The 13,123-nt window shown below is 46.1% G+C and overlaps 1 long non-coding RNA gene across 1 annotated transcript; it reads left to right on the forward strand.

The window, feature by feature from the left end:
• Nucleotides 1-4,555: 4,555 nt before the first annotated feature.
• On the forward strand, nucleotides 4,556-12,734 carry LOC119102017 (uncharacterized). Its single transcript, XR_005094636.1, has 3 exons — nucleotides 4,556-4,819; nucleotides 5,454-5,599; nucleotides 12,096-12,734. It is a non-coding gene; the product is annotated as an uncharacterized LOC119102017 (long non-coding RNA).
• Nucleotides 12,735-13,123: the final 389 nt, after the last annotated feature.

The raw sequence follows: 13,123 nt of genomic DNA on the forward strand, positions 1-13,123 counted from the left end.
TCTAAAGGTCAAATAAGGCGCTTCATCTATTCTGATAACCAATGATTGGATGACATGTTCGGCTTCGGGTTCCACGCTGTAGACCCTGTGCCGATTTTTGTACCTCGCCCTCTTCTTTGTGGAGGTTCGATGCTAGTCTGTGCCTTTAAAAACGATTCCTCCAGACTGACCTGTGCTGAGGGCTAGCAACGTCGAGCCCTTCGGATGGCTAAAATGTCCCGGGCATCTTGCTGGCTCGCTTTGCTCGTTTTGACTTAAAATTAAATTTGGTCATTCGAACATTGACATTGAAGCTGCGGTCTCAGGAATGATCAACTACCTTCGCCGATTTAATAAGTATATCCAGTCCAAACTGAAGCCAATGAACGACCTCCCAAAGAACGAAGCCGTCTGGACGTGGGCTCATCTTCAGCAGCAAGCGCTGATGGAGCAGTTAACCTCCAACGCGCCAATCCTAGCGTTATTTGATCCCGGGAAGGAGACCATTGTCAGCGCTGACGCCAGCTGGTTTGGGATTGGTGGCTGCATACTGGAGCGTCGCGGCCAGCGACTCCAGCCGGCGACATCCTGCAGCCGCACGCTATCAAATGTCGAGAGCCGATGGCACAAGTCGAAACAGAGCCATTGGCAGTAACGTGGACTCGCCCGAAATTTCGCACGTTTCTCAGTGGACTTTCGAAAGTTAAGTTGGAAATGGATCACAAAGCGCTGACTCCGCTCATTAACATCAAGAGCGTGACTGAGCCGCCGTCGAGGTGCCAGTATACGCGGATGCGCGAAGTCGAGATACCTCAGCATTGCGTCAGTGTGATGAGAGACTTGCCTGCAACTCCAAAGAGGCTCGTGAAAATTATAAAGACGCAGCAGGAAGATTCCGTTTCACAGCAAGTGGCACAGCAGATTGTGCACGGCTGGCAAGAATCAGCCAAAGACGAAAACCTGGCTCCTCCTTACGTGCAGAAACGGTCAACCGAGCATCCTTCACATGGCATTTGGGCCGCTTAACATGAATGGACAGCGACTTATTGCTGCGACGCTACAGAGGGATATCCTCAACAAGCTGCATGATGACGGCCATTTCGGCCTCAGCAAGTGTGACGAGCGCGCGCGGCGCGCGTAACAGCGTTTGGTGGCCGAACATGCCCAAAGAACTGAAGGAGTACTTCACCTTCTGGCAGAGGAAGGCGCCAACACAATACAGGCAGCCGCTTTTGCCGTCAGTAGTACCAATAACTCAATGGTCGCACGTCGCAACGTGCGACATTTTCTCCCACGACGGCAGGGCTTGCTTAGTTACAGCGGGTATCCTGAGTCGCTGCCTAGAGATACAAGAGCTCCCTCAAACCACAAATTCTGAAGGCCTTCTCAATCTCTTAACGGTATTTCTGTTATGCCGAGCTCTGACGGAGGAACACAGTTCGCAGCGCCTGAATGCAGGGAGTTGACAACGGCATATGGATTACCCACAGACTGTCTGGTCGTTCGCACACACTCAACTAACGGCGCGGCGGAACGCGCAGTGACAACTGCTAAACGGGTAGTACAGCAGCGTGGTCCGCACCCGACGCGGTTAAACTCGCCAGCCACTCCGATAGATGCAACAGACATACCACCAGCTCTCCTCCTCATGGGAAGACACCTACGAACCAGGCTCCCATGCACGGCTGCTGCAGATAAGAGGTGAAACGTCGGCAGCAGCACAGACAGTGAGCAAAATGTAGCCGAGCAGAAGGATAGCAGAAGAAAAACAAAATAAAAAACGGGTGACACGATTTAATAGCGCAAGGGTATCCGTGTGCCCTGTCATATATGACGTGTCAAACTGAGAGACAGGAATACATAAAAGCAGGCATTCAAACTGCTTGACTTATTTGTGAATGTTTTACCTGCCACTAAATACCTTATTTTATCAGATTAAAACACCTTTTATGCTAATTTCCCGGGGCACTCTTGCTCAATCAGGGGCCCTGCAAGTATGCTCATCATTCGACCGAAAGGCTATATGCTCTTGCTGGGTGGAAGTGAGGAGGGCATGTGTTAACCTGCCGGAATATTCTGGAGCCCTGCCCAGGAACCCTCCAAAATGGTCTCGGTCTTCTTCATGATAGCCAAGACAAATATCCGCATTAGTCATTAGCCATCATCTCATCACACCATTCGCCAGCCGACCAGCCACCACAAGCTGACAAGCCGCAATTAACCCTTGTAGTAAGTGCCGTCCCTGAGTTTGATGTTATGTGATGGCCAACTTAACTTGTTTTGCCATATTTTCCCCAAAATCCCCACTTTGTATGAAGCGTTGTCCTTGATTTCAATGATATTTGGCGACCAACATAGCTTGTTTCGCCATACCTTTTCCGAAACCCTCAGCCACAAAACTTCATCCGTCCCGATAGCTCAGTTGGTTAAGGCGCCTACCCTCTGATTCACTTGTCCTTGGCGGGGTGGTTTCGAGGCGCTTTTGGCGTTCGCAATTTGATCTCGACTGGGATGCCCTGTGCCAGGATGCCCTGAACTGGGCTGCCCTGCGGCGCCAAATTATGCCGCTAGCCTCATATTTTTCATTTCAATAGTGGAGGGGGCGGGGGCAGGGGCCTCAATTTTTATGAACTATAGGGGGGCCGAAACAAAGGCCGACAACCTCCCCCGTTTGGTCTCGCCGGATTTAGCCCTCTTTATTTTGATTGAATGCAATGAATTGCTTTTCACCTCAAGTCACACCTTAAATAATTTATAAAAGTATTTAATTGAAGCAGCATAGAAGTCATGCAGGGTTGTATCCAGGGAGCAGGCACTCGACGCAGACGGCTCTTCTGATCGGCACGTAAAGGCGCCCCTTTAGAGGCCACCTTAGGGCGCCGATGGCGCTCTTCGGTGGCCGTCATGGCAGGCGGCACGCAGTTTGCTCGAGGGGGACGGAGACTGGGTTAGCCATGAAGAGCTTAGGTCATTCCCATATTCCAGAGCTTTCACTTTAGCTTTACAAACCATTGCATGTCTTGCGGCGCTAGGTATGTGAAGTTTATTGCATGGTTTATCCGCTCAGCTGTTACGATTTGTATCTCGTGGTGATAGTAACCATGACTTTTTGTTACAAGAGTGGCACGAGACGCCACTACACAGACAGATCAAAGAAGATAGTATTTGTGTTATGGTCATCTTTTACCCTCTTTTTAGCATTCCAGCCAAAAATATTAGTGGGGCCAAGCAAACATTGGGGGGGGGGGGGGGGGAGAGGCCCTCACAAAATAATGCAAATCAACACCCGTGAGGGGTGGGCTCACAGAACAACCACTTCTTGGCGTAGGCCCTGCTCTTAGGACTCTCTCTCTCTCCCTCCCCCCCCCCCTCTCTCTCTCTCTCTCTCTCTCTCTCTCCCCCTTACTGTAGCAGCTGTTGTTCTCATCCCTACATGAGGTCATCATAAGATAAGGACGACTCAAGAAAGGAATAAATTCAAGACCCCTCCTCAAGGAATATTGGGTTCATAAAAACGGCTCACATTACCGTGCCGTAGCACCAACAGCATTGTGCCTCAGCGATGCTGAAACAGCCGCAAACACGCAAATCATTTCGCTCACGCCGAAAGGTTGTTAAGCGATGAGCTTTTCTGCTGCATCCTACGTCCAACATATTTCGGACGTAAGAAGTACAGCCGCGTTCAGCATACTCTGTTGATTCAGTTAGCTGCGCTCGAACTTTGATTGCCATGCTCTAAGTACGAATGCTAAAAGGCACATAAATAGGAGAAAGTCGCAACCACGTCTAAGTGCTAATTGCAGCAAGATAACACAATTATCATAAAAGCTTTCACATGCCAACTAGTCTCGGATATATGAAACACTTAAAATTTGAAGGCGGCTTTAGTGTATAAAAGACATAAAATATGTCATTCTTCAACCAAAGGACGCTCTTAAATAAGAGTGTCATAGTTATTCTTGTTGTTACCTCACGGTGCAAGGACCCCTGATTTTTATGCATGTCGGAAAGAGTTGCAGTTAGTTCATATATCTCGTCTTTGGAGCAAACAGATGCCTTACCAGCCGTGGACGCAACACCACCCTATAAAAGTTTGAAATGCAACTTATAGCACCATGCGGTAAATGGAACTTAAAGTGAAAGCCTATGATGAACGACCAGGCCTTCGAACCAACTAAACTCGAACGAACAGCAGGCTCGGCACTGCAAAAAGTTGTAAGCGGGTTCAGGTTTTTGCACATTTCAATCATACCAAAGAGAGGCATTTTGGAGTGTTGACAACTCCGAAGCTGAACCTAAGAAGCTGAGTTCAGTTGGGTGGAAAATCCGCGATCAGCTAGTCATCATCATTTCAAGTTTAACATAATCAGTTATTAGTTACCTAATTGGAAAATACTATTGGAGACACACGTATACTGCGCTCTTCGTGGAAGCCGAAAAATCCCACCACAGTAATTAAGTGGGAGGTTCGTAGCACAAAAAGGCATGAGAATACGTTGTGTTAGATAATGCGTCTTTACTACGAAATTCAACGAACCTGGCGCGCACATCACATTGATCACACTTATGACGAAACTGGCACAGAGTCGCTCCGTTTCTCTGCCTTTAACTCCATCAGAATGTAACAGATCCCAGCGTCAATGAAATGCCAATTAGCCGGTAAATTTACGAGCGTATGCCATGGTCTGTCCCGATGACACTATGCTCCCAAGTATCATGCGTGAAAGGCACAGATGCAGTTTTGGGGACTTAATCATGCCTGAAATGATATCGCATTTTATTTACATCACTGCATCAAGAGGAGTCATTCACTGACACTTGATGATGGAGCCCGAATACGGTAAGCTGAAGAACCGGCTTGGTTCTAGAATCTGGGGTATATGTTTTTACACATTTGCGTCATGCACATTCGTATCTTTTCATTCAAACAAGTCGGCCAATCAATATATATGCTGCTTTTTGTAAAGTTGTATTTGCGACAATCATTGCTTTTGATGTCAGAGCATGCACAAAACAAGCTAGCAGCTTGAAAAAATATGTAATGCATCTGTAACGAATGGTAAATACCGTAGTTCATTTGACATGCCTTTTTAGTGTGGTCAGTCTGTGTTTCCATTTACGTATGTTGTCAGCTCTGTGATTTTTAGCAGTTTCACTGGAATCGAATATCCGAATTGCTTTCCTGATATGCCGTTAACGACCACCCTCTGTTTGCACATCTTTGCGACAACATTGTTTACTGGTTAAACACGAATGAAGGCTATACACTTGTCTGAAAATGGTTAATGCAACACCTTGCGTGTCTAGAATAGTTACACACGAACGCTATGTATGCTTACTTGTCACGTCCAGACACAGCAAGCGGACCTCACATGCGACTAAAGGTGACAAGATATAAACGATCCTGCGTTGACGCAATGGTAAAGAGCAAAATGCTTTCGAACCGTCTGATAATAAATTTACGTACTTTTCAGTGCTACGCCGACCCACTGTGCGAGAGAGGACCATCAAAGTCATCCACTTAAGTGCACGCTTCTGCGTCATTGCGTTGTGCATTGGTTTACTATGCACTATTTTGCAAAATTCCGAACGGAGATATGAAGAGCACGATGATGCCCAGGTAAATATGATCTGCCATCATGTGAATCTCTCTAGGTTGATGTAGACTTCAGTTTCTGGTTTCTTTTTTCTGTATTACCGTGAATAGGTTGAATGAATTAATCGGTAATGGTTCCGAATCAAGTTGTGGTCATGGAAAAGCTACAAGAATCTTCATGGAAACCGCAAATTGTGGTCATGGCATGGTGTGGTATTTTGGTTTTATGGAATTTGGACAGGAAACTTCGCAACACGTGGCTGCTCCAGAGAGCAGTGATCAATGTGATGCAATATTTTCTTCCCAAGAGACTTTTCCGTGAAAAAAGACCATTCGGATAGCCGAAAAAGTCCTCCGAGATGTCACTCAGATCTGAAAGAGACAACCGGAGGGGTCCCAAATTACAGACACGCATACAATGTTGCGTGCTCCCCTCGACGAAATCACGGTAGTGAGCCTAGGATCTGCACTGATCTCATGACAGAGCCAGCGAAGGCCGAAAAGAAGAGAGAGTACAAAAAGGAATATCTCATGAACAACGAGGCAATCGCCACCACATCCTTCCCCTCGCTCCGTTCGCCATCCATCCTTCGCTCCATTGGCACATTTGAGCCCATGTCCAAGGAGCCCAGGGCATACTGTTTCCATTCTGAATGTTCTAAGAACCTTAGCGGAAAAAGCTTCTGGTGGTCACCTGGCAGGAATAGAGATAGGATCGCGACGAGCACGAGTGATCAACTCTAGGGTAGGGTTGGTTCTCAGAAGACGTTTTGCGGGCCTTTCCTGGGAAATTATTCCTACAAGCTATATTGGAATCCCTGGTCAAAGCAGTCAGTTTGAGTCTTCACTGCCCTTCTCAGGCCACATTTTCTGCCCAAGAGGCCTTTCCATGGAAAAGGACCATTCGGGTGCTCGAGAAAGTCCCATATGGTCCCCCTCAGATCTGAATGAGGCAAGTCAGCCAATCGCTCTTCGTTTGATCAGCTTACGTCAGCATGGGGTCTGGAAGAGGTTCTGATTGGCTTCAAGGACTGGCCCGTTTGAAGTGGACCCCTGTTAGAGGTAGGTTGGCTCATGGGTATGTTTCTACTCAGGTGCCCGCTTACCACTACTCCCAAACCAATACCAGGGGACCCGAGATTCCTCCCCCCCCCCCCCTCAGGAGGAATATCTTTGTACCAAAGAGACCTAGCCACCTGGCCCCTCCTGCTCTGCTCCCCAAAGCCTCACTCAGGACAGCCCTCTTTGAGGTGGGCCCTTACAGATGTGGAAGGTTGAATGCCGACCAGGCGAAAACCAGTGTGCCCTACCCCTTTAAAGAAAATATTCCACATTTTTAAGATACTGAAGCAAGCATGAGCTATGATGAAATAACCTCACTTATAAGCATTGGTGTACTTTTAAGTGAAAAAGACGGCTTCGGACAACACAATTTATCTGTTTAGTAATTATGTCCTTGAATACGTCATTGTTTGATTGCGTCGTCATACCTTACACTGTCTGTGACGGGGTATTCCACCTTCGGGCGACAAAAGAGTTCAACGGAGCGGAAAGAAACTAAAGGAATAGGACTTTGGATCCCCAGACAGTAAGCTTGACTCCGGCAATTTGCACTCCCTTAAATGAAGGCGATATATTCTTGCAAGCGGTATGCATGGATTTGTTGAGACACATATATAGAATTGCTGTCATGTTCATTTATTTGAGATACAAGCGCCACCTAAGTCTGCAAGCTTCAGAAAAAGAAAAAGTTTTTTTCAAAAGTCTTTTTCTTTTCTTCGTTTCAAGAAAAAAGTCTCATCGCCAGAGACATGGCGTACTTGGTATTTTTGGCACCATAGATGGACATCTACCGAAACATGGAAAATCCTCACATGGCGCAACGGCGCTGTAAGGTTAATTTAAAGGGTCCTGAAAGCTTTGGCACCTGGTTGTGAAGCTGTATGTGGCAAGGTATTTCAACGTACTCTGACAAAGGGCAGGTCATTGTTCTCGTAATAGGATTTATTGAAATACAATGCTGCCAGATGGCCTCACGACCTTTTGGCATCGCCTTTCCAGATTTGTGATACATAGGCAAGCCATGAAAAGTAATAAATCAAGTTTCTCATGATCTGAGCAGGCGCGCAGCCTAAAAGTAATCTTAAGAGAGAGCCGGATGCCTTCGACGGTCCTGTCTCATGAGACTGAGCTTCCTGTGACGACCCCTTTTTACCGTCCGCTGCTGCCCATGCTCGCATGGATCCCGGAGAAGCCTGCATGTGATTTTTGTGCTCTAAAGTTAAAGAGGCGCAGTGGGGTGGTCATTGGGAGCTTTGAAGGGGCTTTAGAGCCATTCCCCGCTTCTGGAGATCGCGGAGTGCCTCCCCGCTAATTCTACCAGTTTAAGACACCCGTAGGGTTTCTTAAGCATAAAAACGGCCCCTGAGCCATCAAAACAGGATCCCAAGCCGAGCAACGTATCTCTAATTATAAAATTATAGCCCTATTTCTATTATGTATTTGCTCCACTGGAGATCGTCTTAATACACTTGAATCTTAAGCGAGGGCTGCTCGGATTTCAAGACTCTCAGAAAAAGACACTTACCAAAACGAAAAACAACGGCAAAAAGGAGCCCTTTGACTGGAAGGACCCACATGGCTCGATTGGTGCCGTCCTGGACAAAGCCTGAATACGCCACTAAAGAAGCGTGGCCCCTCGGGCCCGAGACGGTCTTCATTGAAGTTCAAAACTCTGCGAGGGGCCGTGTTTTGCAGGCCAAAAATTTCGCAAGCAGGGCCTCTTTGGACCCATGTGAGGCCTCTTTTGGATTAAAGAATTTCAGGAGGACCCCGCATTTTGCCCACCTTCTTCCCAAAGCTGGGGGACGGCAACCCATGTTGGGAGGAGAGGGGGGGGGGGGGGGGCTTCAGTCTCCCGCCAACTGAATAGAAAGCTACACCCCTGTTTAAAATAATATCACGGCAGCAAATGTGAAACAAGGGTGGCTTAAACGGTGTTGCATTCTTGCTTTTAAAGACAGTTCTTATTTCTAAAATCTAGAATTGACGAACATCTACAACGATCAGAATACTCAAAACGAATATATCTGAAAGAACACCTGTACATGGAATGTGAAGAGAGAATACATCTGAAAAACGTCTGAATCTAGGATTTTTGGAAGGTATTAAAAAGAATGTATGGGAGCAGCATTCACAATTTTTCATATGCAACACCAGCCCCTGACTTTTTGAATGCGCTGAAGGCGAGCAGTCATCAGGATGGCGCCCAAGTCCCCATAATGTCACCGTAAGACGCATGGTGTGAATCGCCGCTCTGGCGCTCTTATTGAACCTAAGACGTTCCTGGGAATGAAAACTTCCAAGTTCTGACACAATTTTACAGTTGAAATACTAATCAGCACTGTGCTAACACGTTGTCAGTTTTCGCTTTTTTTATCCTGAAAATTCACGGGGTTCATGCGCTGTTTTAGTTGCATTCATTTAATCCGATATCTTGCATTCGAACGTTTTCCGCATACGGCGCCAAATGTAGCTTTCTGGAGGCTCTGTTAGTGGAAAATCAGCATGACGCAGTATAACAGCGCCTTGGCCCACCTCAATGACAACGTACGGAGACGAGAAGAACACGCTGTCGTGGCGACCAGACTGGAGGTATTTGTTTGATGAAATGAAAATATACATTTCTGACCCATTCTCATCATAAAGTGAGCTCAACTGCCATGGACTGATATGCTGTGAATCTCCTCTTCCACTTACCGAAGAATTCGTGGTTGTCCGCACGCTCTTTTGTATCGAAACCTGGAAGTGAAGATTCTTTGTGAGAGCAGGTGATCTTTGTATAATCCCCATGGATCTTAACGGAAAACTAGGGCCTCGAGAGTGAAAAATGTGCTATACGAATACAAAATCATATTAATGTGTCATAATAGTTCGGAGAATCCAGAATGACGGTAGTTTGGGATTCATTATGCCAGCTAATGCCGAGGATTTTCCACACCCGAAGCACAAAAAAAAATGTTCTTAATCCTAACATTCTGGGAGCATATGGCGCAAAGTACAAGGTGAGCGCCAAAAATTCCTCTTCCATCTTATCAGCCAGGTGTACGCGATAAAAGCAAGAGGCGTGTGTTAAAGTTGTGCTGTTGAACATGATTAACGGCACTTGTTAGCATACAAAACAGTTAAAGACAATAATTTCACAGGGTGTGTTGACCTGCAAGTGAACTTACTTTGACAAAGTTTGAGGTTCCTAGGTCAAGACCTTTGGGTCAAATAAGATCAAATACTTAAGATAAGGTCAAGCTCCAAATTGGTGTCAAAGTGACTCAAAACCTAGATAGGTATTCTAAGGAAAAGGTCACTGGTGCTCAGTTAAGGTAAGTGACCTTGTTTGACCTTTCACAAGTCATGGCGATCAAAATCATACAAGAACGCTTTGATTTTTGCACTTCAGTGAACGTCAAATATTACGCTAGACAGTATGATCCTAAAACGAAATGATCACCTGGGTTGTGTTAGGTCAGTGACCTATTCAGACCTTTAAGAAGCCCGTGGAAGGCTGAAATGCGATTCCTGTTATCCATGCTCACTTTTCAGCCTGAAATGTGTCATTTTGTAATTTAATAAGGGTCCTAATTGGGCTTACCAAAGGCCTTTTCCAGACGTGAGAGAGCCCTTTCTATGTTCACGATAAACTCCACCCAGGCCTGACACGGACGTTTCTGAGCTTATGAAGGGCATTCCCTGTTCAGAAACGGGTCTTTTTGAGCCCACATTGGGCCTTTTCAGTCTGATCGGAAAGCTCTAGACATCACAATATTTCTATTGAGTAAATATGCTCCTCAATACGCTAGCGTTTGATTCCGTTAACGTACTTTGCACACAATTGATAGAGAGGCAATTGACAGTTATATCTGGACAGAGAGTCAGTTATACCTGGAGATCGTGCCCACGACCGTCGCGTATGAACGAATCGACGATTACATTGTTCTTGGCCCTGGTCGCTTCATAGCTATCGGAATTGCAGAATCTGAATGGTGTTGTTACGGCGTTATGGCCGCCTGGGTGACCTTGAAATACTCTTCCCCGAAATAGCCCGCAAGTCCTCGCTTGATTTTAGCTCAGAAAATGGACCGGTTTAAGCCTTAAGGAGGGCAGGGCTGTAAGCTGCACCAAGTGATCTTCAAGATTACTATTTCAGTTCGAAACCACAGACAAATGTGGAGCACTCCCTTCAAGATGGGCTCTCTATACCTTCCGTGATTACACATAATAGCCAAATCTCTTTCACAAATCCGACCACCTATTTAGGCCACCTGAAATCTGGGGCAAAATATTGTGTTGGCCTTTACCTCATGCATCGAGGGCAGTTTGCCCAGCGGATGCCACCACTGGCTTTCTGATCCTACAATGAGTCCATTCCGGACCAGAGCTGGGCCCTTTCCAGATCCCAACAATGAGATAAGTCTTTTTGAAATTAAGTTCCCCATTTATCAGCCTTGCTGGGTCCCTACCTGACTTGGGACGAGTCGTTTCTAAATTTATGATGTATCCTTTTCAGACCTGAGAGGGCCCTCTCTCAGCCTGCGGTGGGCGTTTTTCATGACCTGAGACGGACCCTTTTTGACCTTACGAGAGCCTTTTCTAGACCAGAGAGGGCCCCTACCACGTCAGAAGTGACATGAATATTTTCTGGCCTCGAAATATAACGTTTCCAGCCTAAGATAGGCCCTTCGCGGACTCGAAACGATTCCCTTCTGGGTTCAAGATAGCCCTTTCGGGCCCAGACATGGGTCCTTCAAGTTTGGTTTGGGGATACAGTAAGCCAGTACTATCACATACTCGTGGACTCCGTCTAGACCACCTGAAATGATGGGGGGGGGGGCAAAAGTTAGTTTTGCCACACCTCAAAAGATCGGGGACACTTCTATCACGCTGCCAGCTCCCCCCCCCCCCCCTCCCCATGATTCGCCGCCCCTGCAATGCGACGAGCTCGCTCTATTTTATCTCAATTTAAGCACGTCGTGGGTATACATTAGACGCCTCACTTTTTTAGCACAACGTTGCCTGCTTTCGACGTGCATCCGATGCACTGAAAAAGTTCGTGTGAACAGACCATTAGTGCCAGGCTTGTATGTCACGATACAGGCCATTCAAATGTCCAAACTAACCCTACATGATATTGCACGAGGTAGTGTAAGTCCTGGTTTAAAGAGAATGAGAATTGACTGGCTTACATTGCTTATGGCTTATGTTGGATCTCGAATGGTTTGGTCGTGGCAAAATCCCTTCGCTGATGCTGAAAAAGATTGCCTCTCCATCCTCGCTACACAGTAGCGTGCGTGCAGCGAGGTTTATAGCATTCGCAATACTGACAGCTAGTAATGTAAACTGATAGCTAACAGCAATGTGCTGAGATCTGTCCTGAAGCCTTCTGTCAGGCACGTTTTGTTGTGTCAGCAGCAGAAAATATGCCTTGTTGCAGCTAACCACAACCGTGATTTCTGCCTTTTTACAGGTGTACACTGCAACAGAAACAGTTGATAAAACAAGACTTGAAATCACCGTCTGCCCATTCCCAGCAATTGAACCATCGAAGATATTGAATTTTGGTCGCTATTACAAGATCGCTACCAATGTCGATTTTAACACATTTGATATGGAAAATTCACTTTCTGGCGATGATTTAAAGCTCGCAGTTTCATGCCTTGAAAAGAATCACTTTGTGCATGAGAAAGATACATTCTTGCATAAAATGGAATTTCTCCGGAACAATTGGAATAACACGACGTGCTCACATATCGCGCCGGATAAAGCTATTGAAGGATACACATTTAGGAAAACATTTAACGGATTCTCATTTTTCGGTCTCTCGGAAGAAATGCAAATAGACGAATTCGATGCAGTTTACAGACATATTGACCTATTGCGATATGACAATACCACCGTACAAGAGCTCTTGGAGTTTTCGGCTCAAGACCTACACAAGCTGATGATATCGGATTTTGGACAAAATAATCAAGGTAATTTCAGCAGCCCGTCACAAAAAATTACAGTGCAAAGTAAAGTCTTAAGTTTTGGACCAAACTGCCGAAGATATATCCAATCCAAGAGTCATAAAATACTGCATCAACGGTACCAACTGAAGCTTATTTTGAGAAGGTAAGTCGTACGCAATCAATCGCAACTTAGTATTTCAATAGTGCCGTTGCCATCAACACATTACTCGATTGCTGTAATAAATCAAATATGCTTCTTGCAATAAATACGTCGTTTTGCTAACGCGGATGGCTTGCTTCATCCGCGCGATATGTTTGCAGAAGTTCCCGGCTTCCAGTCCTTTATGTGCACAAGTTAGGCTACCAGTGTCGCTCATTTCATCACGTTAACAACGTTAGGATTATAAGTGTAAGCTTTTACACGTATCCGCTTCCTAACGAGTGTCGTGATTTGTTGTGTTGTGGATATCAAGATCATTTCACTCGCTTGCGCCATGTAGGAGCTATGCGTACTTTGCCCACAAAAATACCATAAATCGTAAGGCCC

This window comes from Pollicipes pollicipes, unplaced genomic scaffold, assembly GCF_011947565.3.
Source record: "Pollicipes pollicipes isolate AB1234 unplaced genomic scaffold, Ppol_2.1 Scaffold_531;HRSCAF=599_pilon_pilon_pilon, whole genome shotgun sequence".
NCBI lineage: Eukaryota > Metazoa > Arthropoda > Thecostraca > Pollicipedomorpha > Pollicipedidae > Pollicipes > Pollicipes pollicipes.